This window comes from Pelodiscus sinensis, chromosome 5 (assembly GCF_052426305.1).
Source record: "Pelodiscus sinensis isolate ZL-2025 chromosome 5, ASM5242630v1, whole genome shotgun sequence".
NCBI lineage: Eukaryota > Metazoa > Chordata > Testudines > Trionychidae > Pelodiscus > Pelodiscus sinensis.
Window position 1 is genome coordinate 106,185,527 of NC_143056.1, and position 15,303 is coordinate 106,200,829.

General features: G+C 55.6%; 1 protein-coding gene across 10 annotated transcripts in view; it reads right to left on the reverse strand.

The window, feature by feature from the left end:
• The window catches only part of AMPD3 (adenosine monophosphate deaminase 3), a 127,867-nt gene that overhangs the window by 108,461 nt on the left and 4,103 nt on the right, over window positions 1–15,303 (reverse strand). The window lies entirely within an intron of this gene.

The window sequence follows — 15,303 nt, forward strand, 5'->3', positions numbered from 1 at the left end:
CCCCTTTGTGATTTATATAGTCCCTCTGTGCTGTGCTCCCTCACTCATCCCTTTTCCAAGCAGAACAATCCCAGTCTTTTTAATCTCTCTTCGTGGGGAAGCTGTTCCATACCTCAATAATTTTTATTACCCTTCTCTGTACTTTTTCCCCAATGTGAATACACCTTCGGCAACCACAATTGCACACAATATTCCAAGTGTGACCATACCATGGATTTATACAGAGGCCTTATGACTTCTCCAGTCTATCCTTTACCTAATGGCTTTTTTTTTTTTGACTGCTCAGTATGCAGTGACAGATGCTTTCAGAGGAATATCCATGACTACTTCAAGATCTCTTTCAAATTATTTCAACTTCAACATACTATGTGTATAGTTGGGACTGTGTTGCCCCATCACCTGATTTATTAGATTCCCTTGTAACTTGTACTGTAGTTGGCTTTGGACTGAATTCTTAAGTAATATTGTATTGTCTACAAACATGGGTGGGGGTGAAGGCAGGGCTCAGGAAGGCACACCCTCCAGCTCACCCCTTTCTTGGGAGTCAAGCCGCCTCCTCTGCTCTTCCCCCACAACATGGGGAGGCAGCGTAGTGAACCTCACCATGCGCCCCCAGCACAGGGCGGGCAGGGGCACTGCCGCAGCCTCCACAGCCTGGAGCACAGGGAGGGTGGGTGGAGTGTGGCCCCAGCTTCCCTGGAGTATGAGGAGGAAGAGTGGCATGTGGCCCCATAGCTCGGGGAGGGAGGCAAGCAGCCCCACCTCCTCAGCCCTGGAACACAGGGGAGGGTGGGCACTCAGGGGCAGGAATACTGCACCCTCCCAGTACTCCTACAGTAGGCGTTCTGAGTTGGGCAGGCTGGTTGTTTGCGAAGGCAATGCCTTCCCCCATCAGCCACTCATGTCTGCAAACTTAGTCACCTCACTGTTTACCCTTTCCCACAGACATTTATAACTATAGTGAACAGCACTGGTTACAGTATAGATCCTTGGGGATCCCACTATTTACTGTTATTTTGTTTCCTATCTTAACTATTTACTGATCTATTGCAGGACCCTCCCTCTTATTCCAGGACTGTGGTTTTTTTTTTTTTGTTTGTTTTTTGCTAAAGAGCCTTTGAATAAGGCCCTTGTCAAAGGCTTTCTAAAAATTTAAGTGTACTATATCAACTGTATCACCTCTGTTCACATTTGCTGACACAGTCAGATAATTCTAAGGCATGATTTCCCTTTGTAAAAGCCATTCTGACTCTCTTCCAACATATTGTGCTCATTTTTGTCCAATAATTCTGATTCAACCAATTTGCCTGGTGCTGAAGTTAGGCTCATTGGTATTGCCAAGAATCCCCCTGGAGCCTTTTTTAAAAAATTGCCGTTACTTTAGCTACTCTTCAGTCATCTGGTATTTAAGTAGCAGGTCACCTACTGCATTTAGAGGAGTGAGTCAGTGACCAGGGAGCTTGCGAACAAGGGACAGCTAACAGGGAGTTGAGAGGGAGGAAGGAAGGGAAGTGGGAAAGGGGTGAGATACACTTGCCATTCTTTAAAATCTTTCACTACACTGCTGCCGTTCAAGAAAGTTTAATAACTGAGGAATCTCTCAGAAGGAAAGCAGGTATGGATATTGATAGGTCTGCTTTTGTTACCTGCTCAGCATGGGCCATGTTTTTCTTCCTCCCAGAAGAAGGAAGGGATTTCATCTGCACTAAGTGCAAGCTGGTCACCTTTTGGAAGAAAACATTAGAGGACTGGAGGCCCAGGAGAGGATGAAGACTTCCTCGACAGAAGGCAGCATTCAATCCTGCAGGCACAGCAGGCTGAGGAGCCATTCAGGGCACTACAGAACAAGAAAGAAAATTGGCAGCATGTAATCTCTAAAAGAAGAAGGCCAACTCAGGTATCCCCCATTCCTGTAGTAACCGCTATCAGGCTCTCTCCTAACCATGAGAGGAAAGAGAATCTTCGCGGGCAGGCTTGCAAACGTAGTGAGGAGGGCTTTAAACTAGGTTCGTTGGGGGACGGTGACCAAATCCCTGAGGTAACTGAGGAAGTCGGATACCGGGAAGGAATACAAGAAGGAATGAGCAACAAAGGAGGACCCTTGACTCAAGTAGAGAAGGTAGGGCAATCAACTGGCTAAAGTGTTTGTACACAAATGCAAGAAACCTGGAAAACAAACAAGAAGAATTAGAAGCCCTGGCCCAGTCAAAGAACTATGATTTGACTGGAATAGCGGAGACTTGGCGGGATGACTCATGACTGGAGCACTGTCATGGAAGGGTATAAACTGTTCAGAAAGAACAGGAGGGGGAGAAAAGGAGGAGGAGTTGCATTGTATATAACAGATCAATATGATTGCTCAGAGCTCCAGTATTTAGAGGGAGAAAAGACTGTTGAGAGTCTATGGGTTAAGTTTAGAGGTAAAAGCAACAGGGCTGATGTTGAGGTTGGCATCTGCTATAGACCACCGGAGCAGGTGGATGAGGTAGACAAGGCTTTCTTCGGACAACTGAGAGAAGCTTCCAGATCGCAGGCCCTGGTTCTTATGGGGGACTTAAATAACCCTGACATCTGTTGGGAGACCAATACAGCAGCACACAGACAATCCAGGAAGTTTTTGGAGAATATTGGGAATAACTTCTTGGTACAAGTGCTGAAGGAACCAACCAGAGGCTATGTGCAGCTTGACCTGCTGCTCAAACAGGGAGGAACTGGTAGGGGAAGTAGAGGTGGGTGACAACCTGGGAAGCAGTGATCAGGAGATGGTAGGATTCAGGATCCTGACCAAAGGAAGAAAGGAGAATTGCAAAATACACACCCTGGACTTCATAAAGGCAGACTTTGACTCTCTCAGAGAACTGATGGGCAGGATTCCCTGGGATGCTTACATGAAGGAGGAAGGAGTCCAGGAGAGCTAGAGGTATTTTAACGAAACCTTATTAAAGACACAGGAAGAAACCAACCCAATGTGCAGCAAGAAAAGCAAATATGGTAGGTGACCAGATTAAGCTCTCCAAGGATGTCCCCAGTAAGCCAAACACAAAAAGGAAGCTTACAAGAAGTGGAAACTTGCAATTGCAGCTAGCAAGGTATGTGAAGGATAACAAGAAAGGTTTCTATAAGCATGTTATCAAAAAGAGGGTCATTAGAGAGGGTGTGGAGACCTTACTGGATAGGGGGAAGATAACCTAGTGACAGGTGAATTGGGAAAAGCTGAAGGACTTAAAGCTTTCTTTGCCTTTGGGAGCTGACCTTGTCCATGAAGACAGAGAAATGACCTAGGCAATGCAGTATGGGATGGAGGTGGACAATCCTTGGTGGGGAAAGAACAAGTTATTTAGAAAAGCTAAACATACGCAAATCCATGGGCCTGGATTTAATGCATCCAAGGGAGTTGACAAATGTTATTGCGGAGCCTTTGGCCATTATCTTTTGTGGCAGCCTGAGAACAGGGAGCTGCCGAAGCCTCATACTATTTGGTATCTGTGAGGAACTCACAAATAAGGACCTCCCCCCAGCCTGCAGAGAGGGTCCACAGCACCCAGAAGAACCAACTAATCACTTGGGACAAATAATGAGAAAACAGAGATGGGTGAGAGAGTCAAAGGGCTAAAATGAGGGAACCGGATGGGGATACCAAGCAGAGAACCTCAGACAGTGCCCACTGCCCCCCCCCCCCACCCCCCGAAGGTCTCAAGAGAGCCAGAGGATGCTATCCATTGGAACTCTGCCCGGATACGTGAGCGGATACAGGAACAGAAATAGGCCCCACAGTCAGAGGCCTCTCCTCTGGCCAACCTCTTCTCCTTGCTTTTATAGGATTGCCAATTTGGCGATAGCCAGGAGGAGGTTGACCAGGAGGTCCCACGATTTTGTGAGGCCACAGATGGGGTGTGTGTCAATTAACAAGTGGGGGGCAACTGCAGCCAGAACCTCAATAGGAGATTCTGGAGGAGCCGAAAGAGGGGCTGTAACCTGGCGCACTCGAGACAGATGTGCGCCAGGGTCTCCCTCACAGCACAGAAGAGGCAAGTATCGGGGATGGGGGTGAATTGCGCCAAGTACACACCCGTGCTCACCGCGCCGTGCAGGATTCTCCAACTGATGACCCCGGGGGGGCTGTGGAATCAAGGTCGAATAAAGGCTGGCCCACCGAGATTTCCCACTCTCTATTGGTGGTAGGAGGTCCTGCCACTTGGTGTCTGGGTGGGACACGAGGGTGCAGAAGTGGAGCGTGTGAAGCACGAGCGCATACAGGTGATTCTTTGGCAAGGTTCATAAGGGGACTGGCTGAAACGCATGCAGCTTGCTTGGGTGACAAGGGTGAGGTGGTCGGGAAGGTACGCGGGGCTGGGGGCCAATGGAGAGATCGGGAGGACCGGGGGTGAAGGGTGGGTGGTTGCACCCTCTCGCAGGACCCTGTTTAGGTACACCCGAGCAGTGAGTGGCAAAGCGTCCCTCACCTCCTGAAGTATGCGCCGGGGAGTACATAGGGTGGAAAGCCCCATTCACTGAGTGAGTGCCCAAGGATCCACCCAGTCTCCCCAGTCGTAGTCCAGGAGGTCTCCGACTCTGGTGATTTCTGCCAGGACCAACCTCTGGTGCTTCAAGAGGGACTCCACTACCTGCATCCGTAGCTGGGGATTGTGTAGCAGGGGCTCCGCGAGGAGGTCTGCCCCCATGGTGGCTCCCAAGGCGCTGGTCACCGCAAGCAGCTTCCAGGTGCGGAGGAGGTCCTGGTAGAAGGCTGGCAGCCCAGAGAGGTCTTGCGTAAGACCTCTCAGATAAAGGAGCTGCCGGTCATGTCGGAGCCCTCGGAAGTGGTGAAGGAAAGTGTGCGCAAGCATGCTCCGCACCGGACTACCTGCATCAAATAGGAGTCTCTGCAGGGCCCAGAGGCCGAAAACGTGAACCCACATGCGCAAACACATCAGGCCCTGCCCTCCCTCCTACAGTGGGAGATGGAGAACCCCTGCAGAGACCCAATGCAGTCCTGGCCAGAAGAACCGCAGCATTATCTGCTGGATAACGGCCAGGAAACCCGGGGGAAGGACCAGGGTGTTGAGACAGTGCCAGAGCATGGACAGGATCAATTGTTTAAGTACCAGTGCCCTCCCACACAGGGAGAGACACCAGAGCAGTCCCATCCATCTCTGCAACCGCTCAACCACCCTGGACTCTAAACCTTGCCAGTTCTCCAGCAGAGAGGGATGCGTGGCAGAAAGAAAAACGCCGAGACAGGGCAGCGGACCCACGCTCTACCTGATGGCCTGAAGCATGGGTGGGAGGGAGCCCGCCTGCCACCCGGCCCCTACCACCAGGCCAGAACTCTTGACCCAGTAGACCCGGGCAGAGGAGGCCGCCGAGTAGATAGCTTGGCAAACCTCCACCCATGCCAGATCTCCCGGGTCCTGGACCACGAGAAGCACGTCGTCGGCATATGCCAACAGGACCAGCCTCGTCTCCAGCTCATGGAGCACCAACCCTGTCAACCTCTCACGAAGGAGACGGAGGAAGGGCTCCATGGCCAGAGCGTAAAGCTGGCCTGACAGCGGACAGCCTTGACGTACTCCCCGCTCGAAGCTGACCAGTGCGGTCAGAGTCCATTTGAACTTGACCAAGCACTCTGTGGAGGCGTACAGCACCTGCAGAAACCCCACAAAATGGGGCCCAAAGCCAAAGGCCCGCAGGGTGCCCAGGAGATACCTGTGGTCCATCTGGTTGAATGCCTTCTCCTGATCCAAGGACAGGAGGGAGAAAGACAGACCATATTTACACCCAAGCTCTAAGAGATCCTGGACCAGAAAAAGGTTGTCGAAGATGGTTCGGCCCGGGACGGTATAGGTCTGGTCTGGATGGACTATGGCTGACAGCACAGACTTCAGCCTCAGGAAGATGGCTTGGGCGAAGATTTATAGTCTGTGCTGAGGAGCAAGACGAGACGCCAATTCCTCAGATCGTGGAGGTCCCCCTTCTTGGGCAGCAAGGCGAGCACACCTCGCCTGCAGGATAAACGGAGGACCCCACTCTCCAAGGACTTGGCCCAGACGCTAGCAAGGTCCAGGCCAAGGACGTCCCAGAACACGCGGTAGAACTCCACGGTCAGCCTGCCCATGCCTGGGGATTTATTGCTGGGCATGAGACGGAGGGCTTCCGAGAACTCGGCCAGAGAGAGAGAGAGGGAGCTCTAACCGGTCCTAGTCACCCGCGCTGACCGTCGGGAGTTCATTCCAGAGAACCCTGCGGGCGCTGACATCAATCAAATCTAAGGAGAAGAGAGAGGCGTAGAAGGCACTAGCCCTCTCACGCATCTCTACCGGATCCATGAGGGAGAGTGCCATCCTCTGTCAGAAGGCAGACAATGTGCTTTTTAACCACTCTTTCTCCATGGCATAAAGGAAGCGGGAGCCTCGATCCATCTCCCGAAGAAGATGGATGCGAGAACCAACAAAGGCACCCCGGGCCCGAAGGTCCTCTAGGGCCCGGAGTTCCTCCCGCTTCTCCTGGTATGCTCCGCAGAGGGGAGGATCCTCAGGGCTAGTGGCCAGCCGCCTCTCTAGCTCTAAAACGTCCCGTTCCAACTGCTCTATCGCGGCATCCCTCCGCCAGCTAGCCCCCCAGGTGTAGTCACAGCAGAAGAGCCACGTGCACACCTTCCTCACATCCCACCACCGCCACACCGAGGGAAAGGCACACCGCCGCCTGCGCCAGGCCAGCCAGAACTCCTGGAAGGATGCTACGAAGCCCACGTCTTCCAGCAGACTGTTACTGAAATGCCAGTAGGCAGGCCCCGGCCTCTCTGCGGAAAGAGAGACTGTCAGGGCCACGAAGTGGTGGTCCGAGAAAGGGGCCGGCCAAATGATGGAGGCGTGGGCTCGGAAGAGATGATGATGACACAGATAAATGCGGTTGAACCAGGAGTGGAAAGACCGATGACCCACCCAGGACCAGGCACTCGTGAGGATCCAGAGAGCCAAGGAAGGCAGACAACTGCTGATAGAAGCGGAGTCTCTCTGGGATGGACATCAGGGCATAGATGTTGATAAGATTTAGTGTTAGCCCCTCCATCCAAACCTGGAGATGCAGCAGGTGACCCTGCACGACCTCGGCAGTCCCCAGTACCTCAGGCTGCAGGTTCAGGGAGAACAGGGTAGCCACCCTGGCTTGAGGGGCCGGCAGATGGCTGAAATAAACCCTGTTCCCCCACTCCAGCCGCCTGCTAGCCTCAGCGACTGGAGCTGTGGGGGTGTCCTGTAGAAATACAGCAGAGTACGCCCCCTCCTGGAGGAAGGAGAGTACCCAACACCTACAGTGACCCAACCCACAGCCCTGGGTGTTCAGAGTGGTAAAGATGATCGGCAGCATTGAGAGGGCTGGGGAAGATCCCCGCCGGCAGGAGTGCTAGCGGCCCCCATTGGGCCCCACAGCAACCGTGACTGTAACCAAAAGTGAGTAGGACATCACAGAAGCTGCGGACCTGCTGGTAGGCCATAGCCTCCCGCCGCCCGGTCCCTCGACCCTCCCCCAAGAGGGCCCTTACTGTTTACGAGACGAGATTAAAATCTCCCCAGTGCTGAAGGACAAGAGCAACTTTGTTCTTGAAGCCACAGACGTCTTCCAAGAAAGCATGCATCTCGCCCTTCAGTGCATCTAGCGTCAGGGCCTCGGGCCCTTGAACACCTTGGGACCAGACCCCGCTGTGAGCCTCATGACCCATCAACATGGGGATGCAGAGACTCTGATGTGCTGGGAGCAGGAGAACCTCAGATGTGCTGGGAGCAGGAGAAACTAGAACCGCCTCCCAGGGGCCAATGTTTGGGCTAAACATGGCAACCCCAGGGGTGTCAGTAATAGAGTAAGGGGAGAAAAGGAGTTCAGTGAAGGGATATGGAAAAGGATGGAGAGGAGGAAGGGGAGTAGGGGGGAGGAAGAGAAGGAGGATTAGGGAAAAGACAAGGGGGGGGAACGGGGGGGGGGGGGGGGGAGTTCAATCAGGAGAGTTGAACAGACCAGGAGTAGGGCAGGGGTTAGGAGAGAGAGCAGGGTGAGAAGCCTCAGCGGAGGAGGTGCCGGGATGCGGTGTCCCCTTGCAAGGCAGGGAAGTGGTGGGGTAGTCATAGTCACCCCAGCGCTGGGCTCGAGTGCCACAGAGAGTGCAGCACCACAGACCCCAGTGCTAGGGGTGACGGAGTGATGGGAGCTCCAGCCCTCTAAGAGCCTCTAGAGTTTTGGTGGCCACAGCCGAAGTGCTGCCGATGGCCAGGCAGATGGTCGCACCCTGGGGCAACTCAGAGGCAGGGAGAAGGGAAAGCGGTGGATCAGAAGGGGAAGGAGAGGTCAATTGTTGTCCCTCCCAGACTTGGTGATCTCCCTCTGAAGCAGCCGGGGTCAACCACAAAGCCTCCACCTCCTGAGAGGAAGGCAAGCCCGCCAGCAGATGGTAATCTTTCTCGGTGACAAGGTCAGCACCCACCTCCTCAGTGGAGGTGGGAACAGTAGGAGCATCCTCCATGGACACCTCCTCTTGCATGGACCCTCGGATGGAGGTGTTCACCCCTCCCGCAACCGCCATCGTCACCTCTACTGCCCCACGGCGCTGTGAAGTGTCCAGGGACTCAGAATGAGGAACGGCTCCAGCGTCCACCCCATAGGTGCACGGAGGTTGTCCTCCCCCTCAGTGGGTGGGGTGGATCGCCGGGCACACTTGCGACGCCTCCCCCTGGAAAGCTTCCATCCCTTGGAGGAAGAGGGCTGTGCCTGAATGGGAAAAGAGCCAGAGAACAAGGGCAGCAGTGGAAGGGCAAGGGAAGACGGGGGCTGGGCAGCAGGGGAAAGGGACACCTCCCCCTGAGGTAGGTCCTGCCTGAGTCCTGTCATTGATCCCACCGCTCTCTCCACCTTACCGCTTTTGGCAGTGGCAGCAACAGCACCTGCACACTCATCTGGGCGCTGCAGAGCCAGAGTGGGATTGACGACGGTCATGGTTGGAGGAGGGGTGACCCCATGGTTCAGACCATCCAGGCCACCGGCAATAGTGGGGCTGGTGTCCTCCTGAGCATCGGGGGTCCTGGGTGCCTCCCCAAACTGGGTCAGGGGACAGTCCCTTCAGATGTGCCGTCACCCAACACGGAAGACACCGGGCCTTCCCCGTGGTGTAGTACACCCGTTACCAGGCCCTTTGATAGGGCACTAGAAATGACCCTTCTAGGGCTTCTCCGCCACATCCCGCCGGTAGTAGTTAGATTTGTACCTGCCGGCAAAAGGAAAGGACGTGGCGGAGGGTAGGGTCTTTACAGCCCAGAGGAAGGGGACTCAGGACTGACAGAGGCCTCCCCGGGGTGGAAACGAAAGGTAGTAGGCTGGCAACGGGGAGGAAGGGAGGACAAAACTACCCATACACCCAGGTCCTCCAAAGGCTCGAGAGGAACATGGACTCCCCCCACCGCCAAACCCCTTTCCACCACCTCCTGGGCGGCAGCCTCAGATGCCAGGAAGAATACCACCTTCCCAAACATCTTAAGAGGCTGCCACCATGGTCATGGGCCCCACCAAGCGTGCCCGCATGTAGGTCTCCACATGGGGCGAGGCGGCCACCAGGAGACAACAGACCCCGTGCCTCCTGGTCAGGGTGGGAAAGGAGCCACGGCTGCCAGGGATGGAATTCCAGGAGGCGGCTTGGGAGGCAGCAGGTGGAGGGGGGATGGTGGCCAGCATGTGAGCTGTGGCCAGGGAGTGAGCCCTCGCCTCAGGAGGTTTTGCCTTCCGGGCGGGGCTCTTGCCCTTTTTGGTCCCCAGGCTCTTCCTACCCTTGAGGGGAGGTTCTTCAGTGGTGACTGGAGGCACCGCAGCAGAAGTGGTCGAGGCCCCGGGGACCTCATTCATGTCCACCCTCTTTACTGTAGTGATGAGGGGCCCAGCAGCCTCAGAAGGGTTGTTGTTTTTAGGGAAGGGTCAGGCGGGGCATCACTGGACAACCCTTCCATTGTGGTCATGGGTGGGGAGGGAAAGACAAAAACAAGCAATTAGGGGAGAACCAAAAACACCGGGGTAGGGAACAATGAGGGAAAGGAAGGGGAGGAAGAAGGTTTACCGCTTCCCCTCCCCCACTCCCACCCGGCTGGAAGGGTGATAATTCAAAAAGGGGAAAAGGAGTGAGGAATATAGCTCCCAGCACAGGATGGAAAAAGCGGCTCTTTCGGCTGCACTGGGGAGATGAGGGGGAAATTATTATTAAAAGAACATGGGGACAAGTGAAGCTGTGTGAGAGTGAGAGAAGAGTAACTAAAAGGAGGGGGAAGCTCAGGCACCAAACACAAGAAGGAGGGGCATCGGCATACAAGAGGATGGTTATGATGAACAGTGGAAGGATGGTTATGATGAACAGTGGAAGGATGGTTATGATGAACAGTGGCAGGAAGTGAGGAGATACCTGCTTGGAGCGGGGAGGAGCTAGACATGGCTGGGGGAAGGGAACCCGTGTGACCACAGGTGCCTGAGTAGCAGGCCAGCAACACCTGCTGCAGAGCTCAGCAGAGCAGAGGAGGGGCAGGGAGGCAAGCCATGGGGACAAAAATGGAAGAGTCCCCTACAGCAACTGGGGTATGGGAGGGAGCAGCAGTAGAAAGCAGGGGCAGGGAACCTGGAGAAGGAGAACCACCCATTGCCTCCAGCATCCCAGAAGACCCACACCAGCCCCCATCTAGGGATCCTAATAAAAGCCCTTTAGTCTCCCTCACAACACAGGGCAAGCTGTGGGGAGAAAGAAACCCTAGGGGCTGCCCTAAAGCAGCTCCCTTACCTCCTCTGCCTCAGAGAAAGCAGCAGCAGGAATGGTGGCGTTCAGGCCTGCAGAAATGAAGAAGAGAAGGGGGGCCAAAATAGGCCCCTCCCGAAGATGGGAGGGGCCTCCCTCCACCCAAAGGCAGAGCAGCCGAGAGCCCCCCCCTTCACCAACTAGCTGAGGCAAAGGGGGGTGGGGAGAGAAACCTGCCAGCAAGAAGGCAGGTAGAAAAAGGGAGCCCAGCCCAGAATGTATTGGTAGCCAGGGCCCTCCTACCACAAAAGAAGCAGCCCCCCTTCACAGACACCTGCTCCCAAAAAGGAAGGAGGGTGTAGAAGAAAGTACAACACCCTGAGAGTAGGGGGCTGTAAATATACAGGAAGATGGGTGCGTGGCTTTATGTTCCCTGAGTGGGCTGTTAAAACTATGGCCAGCCAGCCAGCCACACCAGAAGCCTATCTGGCACCAGCCTGAAGGGAGGACTACAGGCAGTCCCCGACTTACACGGATCCGACTTATGTCGGATCCGCAGTTACGAACGGGGCTGCCCCGGAGTACACGGACTGCGGGACCTTGCGGTCCCGCCGCCCGTGTACTCCGGGCGAGAAAAGCTGCTCCGCGTCTCCCTGGTCTGCAGACCAGGAAGACGCAGAGCAAAGCCGCTGCCCAAGTCCCCCCCTACCCCCCACGGCTTTGCAAAGCCTCGGGGAAGCCGGCAGCGACGCAGCCCAGGCGCGCCTGGGCTGCTCCGCTGCCGGCTTCCCCAGGCTTTGCAAAGCCGCGGGGGCTCGGGCAGCGGGGCAACTCAGGCGTGCCTGGGCTGCTCCGCTGCCGGCTTCCCCGAGGCTTTGCAAAGCCAGGGAGACTGGGAGCAAAGCCGCGGAGGACCCAGGCGGCGGGACCGCGGTGCGTCTCGGTCCGCCGCCCACGTCTTCCTGGTCTTCTGGGGTGGTCTGCTGGGGCGTCTCGGTCCGCTGCCCACGTCTTCCTGGTCTGCAGCTAGTACGCCCCTCCCCCCCCCAGCAGACTAGGCTTTTCTCTGGACGCCTGTGGCAGAGCAGCTGGGGTGCTGCCGGTTGGTCCCGCAGCGCTGCTCTGGGCACTACTGGACCAACCCAGCAGCACCCCAGCTGCTCTAGTCCTGATTCAGCCGCTGCTGGTCAGTTTCAGCAGCGGCTGAATCAGGACGCCTGGGGCAGAGTAGATGGGGTGCTGCTGGGTTGGTCCAGTAGCGCCGAGGAGCGGCGCTACTGGAGCAACCCAGCAGCACCCCAGCTGCTCTGCCCCAGGCGTCCTGATTTAGCCGCTGCTGAAACTGACCAGCGCTGACTACAGGAAGCCCGATGCAGAGTTGCTCTGCCCCGGGCTTCCTGGAATCAGCTGCTGATCAGTTTCAGCAGCAGCTGACTTGGGGACGCTTGGGGTTCTTAAATTGATACTGTATGTAAGTCAGAACTGGTGGTCAGTTTCAGCAGTGGCTGAATCTGGATGCCAGTTCCGACTTACATACAGATTCAACTTAAGAACAAACCTACAGTCCCTATATTGTACGTAACCCGGGGACTGCCTGTAATTGAAACACCTGCAGCCACTTAAGGTGGATGTGTGCACTATAAAAAACACTTCCCCAGGGACAGACTAGTGGAGAACCCAAGAAGAAGGGAGCAGCTGAGAACAAGAAAAAACACCTGCATGAGCGAACGTGAAGGTTTGCTCCGTGATATCAGGAACAAAGTACTGCAGAAGGAATTGGGGAAGTGGCCCAGGGAAGGACTGCTGCTCAAGGGGCAAGGGCCAAGCTACACGACCTGCTTGGGGCTGCCTTCTCCTATAGAGACCTGGGCCAGAACCAGGAGCAAGTGGGTGGAACTGGGTTCCCTCCAATCCTCCCCTCTGGTTGGAAGAGCCAGCAGGGACTGGAGAAAGGACAATGATGAAAGAGGCTCTGTTAGCAGAGTACCCTTGCCTTTGTGGCAGTAATTAGGGACACTGCAAGCCTCTGAGGCCCACAAGCACCCGCAGGACCCACAGGGCTTAGCCCAGACTGTGCCACACTTTGAAAACTTGTGGAGATCGGGAGAGATCCCAGATGATTGGAAAAAGGCAAATGTAGTGCCCATCTTTAAAAGGACAATCCAGGGAAGTACAGAACAGTCAGCCTTACCTCAGTCCCACAAAGGGCAAGTTGTGCCTGACCAATCTGACTAGCTTCTATGATGAGGTAACTGGCTCTGTGGATATGGGAAAGTCAGTGGATAACTTGACTCTAGCAAAGCTTTTGATACGGTCTTCCACAGTATTCTTGCCAGCAAGTTAAGGGAATGTGGATTGGATAAATGGACGGTAAGATGGATAGAAGGTTGGGCCCTGCGGGTAGTGATCAACAGCTTGATGTCAGGATGGCAGTCGGTTTCTAGCGGAGTGCCCCAAGGTTCGGTTCAGGGACCTGTTTTCTTCAACATCTTTATTAATGACCTGGCTGAGGGGATGGATTGCACCCTCAGCAAGTTGCAGATGACACTAAGCTAGGGGGAGAGGTAGATGCAGGAACAGAGTCCAGAGTGATTTAGACAAACTGGAGGATTGGGCCACAAGAAATCCGATAAGGTTCAATAAGGACAAGTGCAGAGTCCTGCACTTGGGATGGAAGAATTCCAAGCATTGTTGCAGGCTGGGGACCAACTGGCTACGAACCAGTTCTGCAGAAAAGGACCTGGGGATTACAGTGGATGAGAAGATGGATATGAGTGAACATTGTATCCTTGTAGCCAAGAAGGTGAATGGCATATTAGGATGCATTAGAAGGAGCATTGCCAGCAGATCTAGAGAAGTGATTATTCCCCTTAATTCAGCTCTGATGAGGCCACATCTGGAGTATTATGTCCAGTTCTGGGCCCTCTCCCCCGCTATAGAAAGGATGTGGATGCACTGGAGAAGGTCCAACAGAGGGTGACCAAAATGATTAGGGGGCTAGAGCACATGACCTATGAGGAGAGACTGAGGGATTTGAGTTTGTTTAGTCTGCAGAAGAAAAGAATGAGGGGGGATTTGATAGCAGCCTTCAACTTCCTCGAGAGGTTCCAAAGAGGACAGAGAAAGGCTGTTCTCAGTGGTGACGGATGGCAGAACAAAGAGCATTAGTCTCAAATTACAGCGGGACTTTCCCATATCCAGAGCCAGTTACCTCATAATAGAAGCTAATCAGACTGGTCAGGCACGACTTGCCCTTCATGAATCAATGCTGACTACAGGCAGTCCCCGAGTTACGCGGATCCGACTTATGTCGGATCCGCAGTTACGAACGGGGCGTTCCTCTCCCTGGTCTCCAGCAGACCAGGGAGAGGAAGCAAAGCGGCGGAACATGTGGGCAGCGGACAGGGCTGTCCGCTGCCCACGCGCTCCGAGGCTTGGCTCTGCTTTGCCCCCCCCCCCCGGGCGTCTGGGCTGTCAGCTGGCCGGGCGCTCCGCGGCTTGGCTCTGCTTTGCCCCCCCGTCCCCCTGGACGGGGAGCAAAGCCGCGGAGCACGCGGGCAGCGGACAGCCCAGACGCATCTGGGCTGTCCGCTGCCTGCGTGCTCCGCGGCTTTGCTCTGCTTTGCCCCCCCGTCCCCCTGGTCTGCAGACCAGGGGGACGGGGGGGGGGGGGAGAAGCAGAGCCAAGCAGAGCCAAGCCGCGGAGCGCGCGGTCAGCTGACAGCCCAGACACATCTGGGCTGTCAGCTAGCAGCGCGCTCCGCGGCTTGGCTCTGCTTTGCCCCCCCCCCCGGTCTGCAGACCAGGGGGACGGGGGGGCAAAGCAGAGCAAAGCCGCGGAGCACGCAGGCAGCGGACAGCCCAGACGCGTCTGGGCTGTCCGCTGCCCGCGTGCTCCGCGGCTTTGCTCCCCGTCCCCCTGGTCTGTAGACCAGGGGGACGGGGAACAAAGCAGAGCAAAGCCACGGAGCCCGAGGGCAGCAGGACAGCCACGACGCGTCTGGGCTGTCCCGCTGCCCCCGTGCTCCATGGCTTTGCTCCGGACATCTGTGGTACAGCAGCTGGGGCGCTGCCAGTTGGTCCCGTAGCGCCACTCTGGGTGCTACGGGACCAACCGGGCAGCACCCCAGCTGTTCTGCCCCAGGCGTCCTGATTCAGCCACTGCTGGTCAGATTCAGCAGCGGCTGAATCAGGACGCCTGGGGCAGAGCAGCTTGGGTGCTGCTGGGTTGGTCCAGTAGCGCCGAGGAGCGGCGGCGCTACTGGACCAACCCAGCAGCACCCCAGCTTCTCTGCCCCAGGCGTCCCCAAGTCAGCCGCTGCTGAAACTGACCAGTGGCTGACTACAGGAAGCCCCTGCCCCAGGCTTCCTGGAATCAGCCGCTGGTCAGTTTCAGCAGCAGCTGACTTGGGGATGCCTGGGGTTCTTAAGTTGAATCTGTATGTAAGTCAGAACTGGCGTCCAGATTCAGCCGCTGTTGAAACTGATCAGTTTCAGCAGCGGCTGAATCTGGATGCCAGTTCCGACTTGCATACAGATTCAACTTAAGA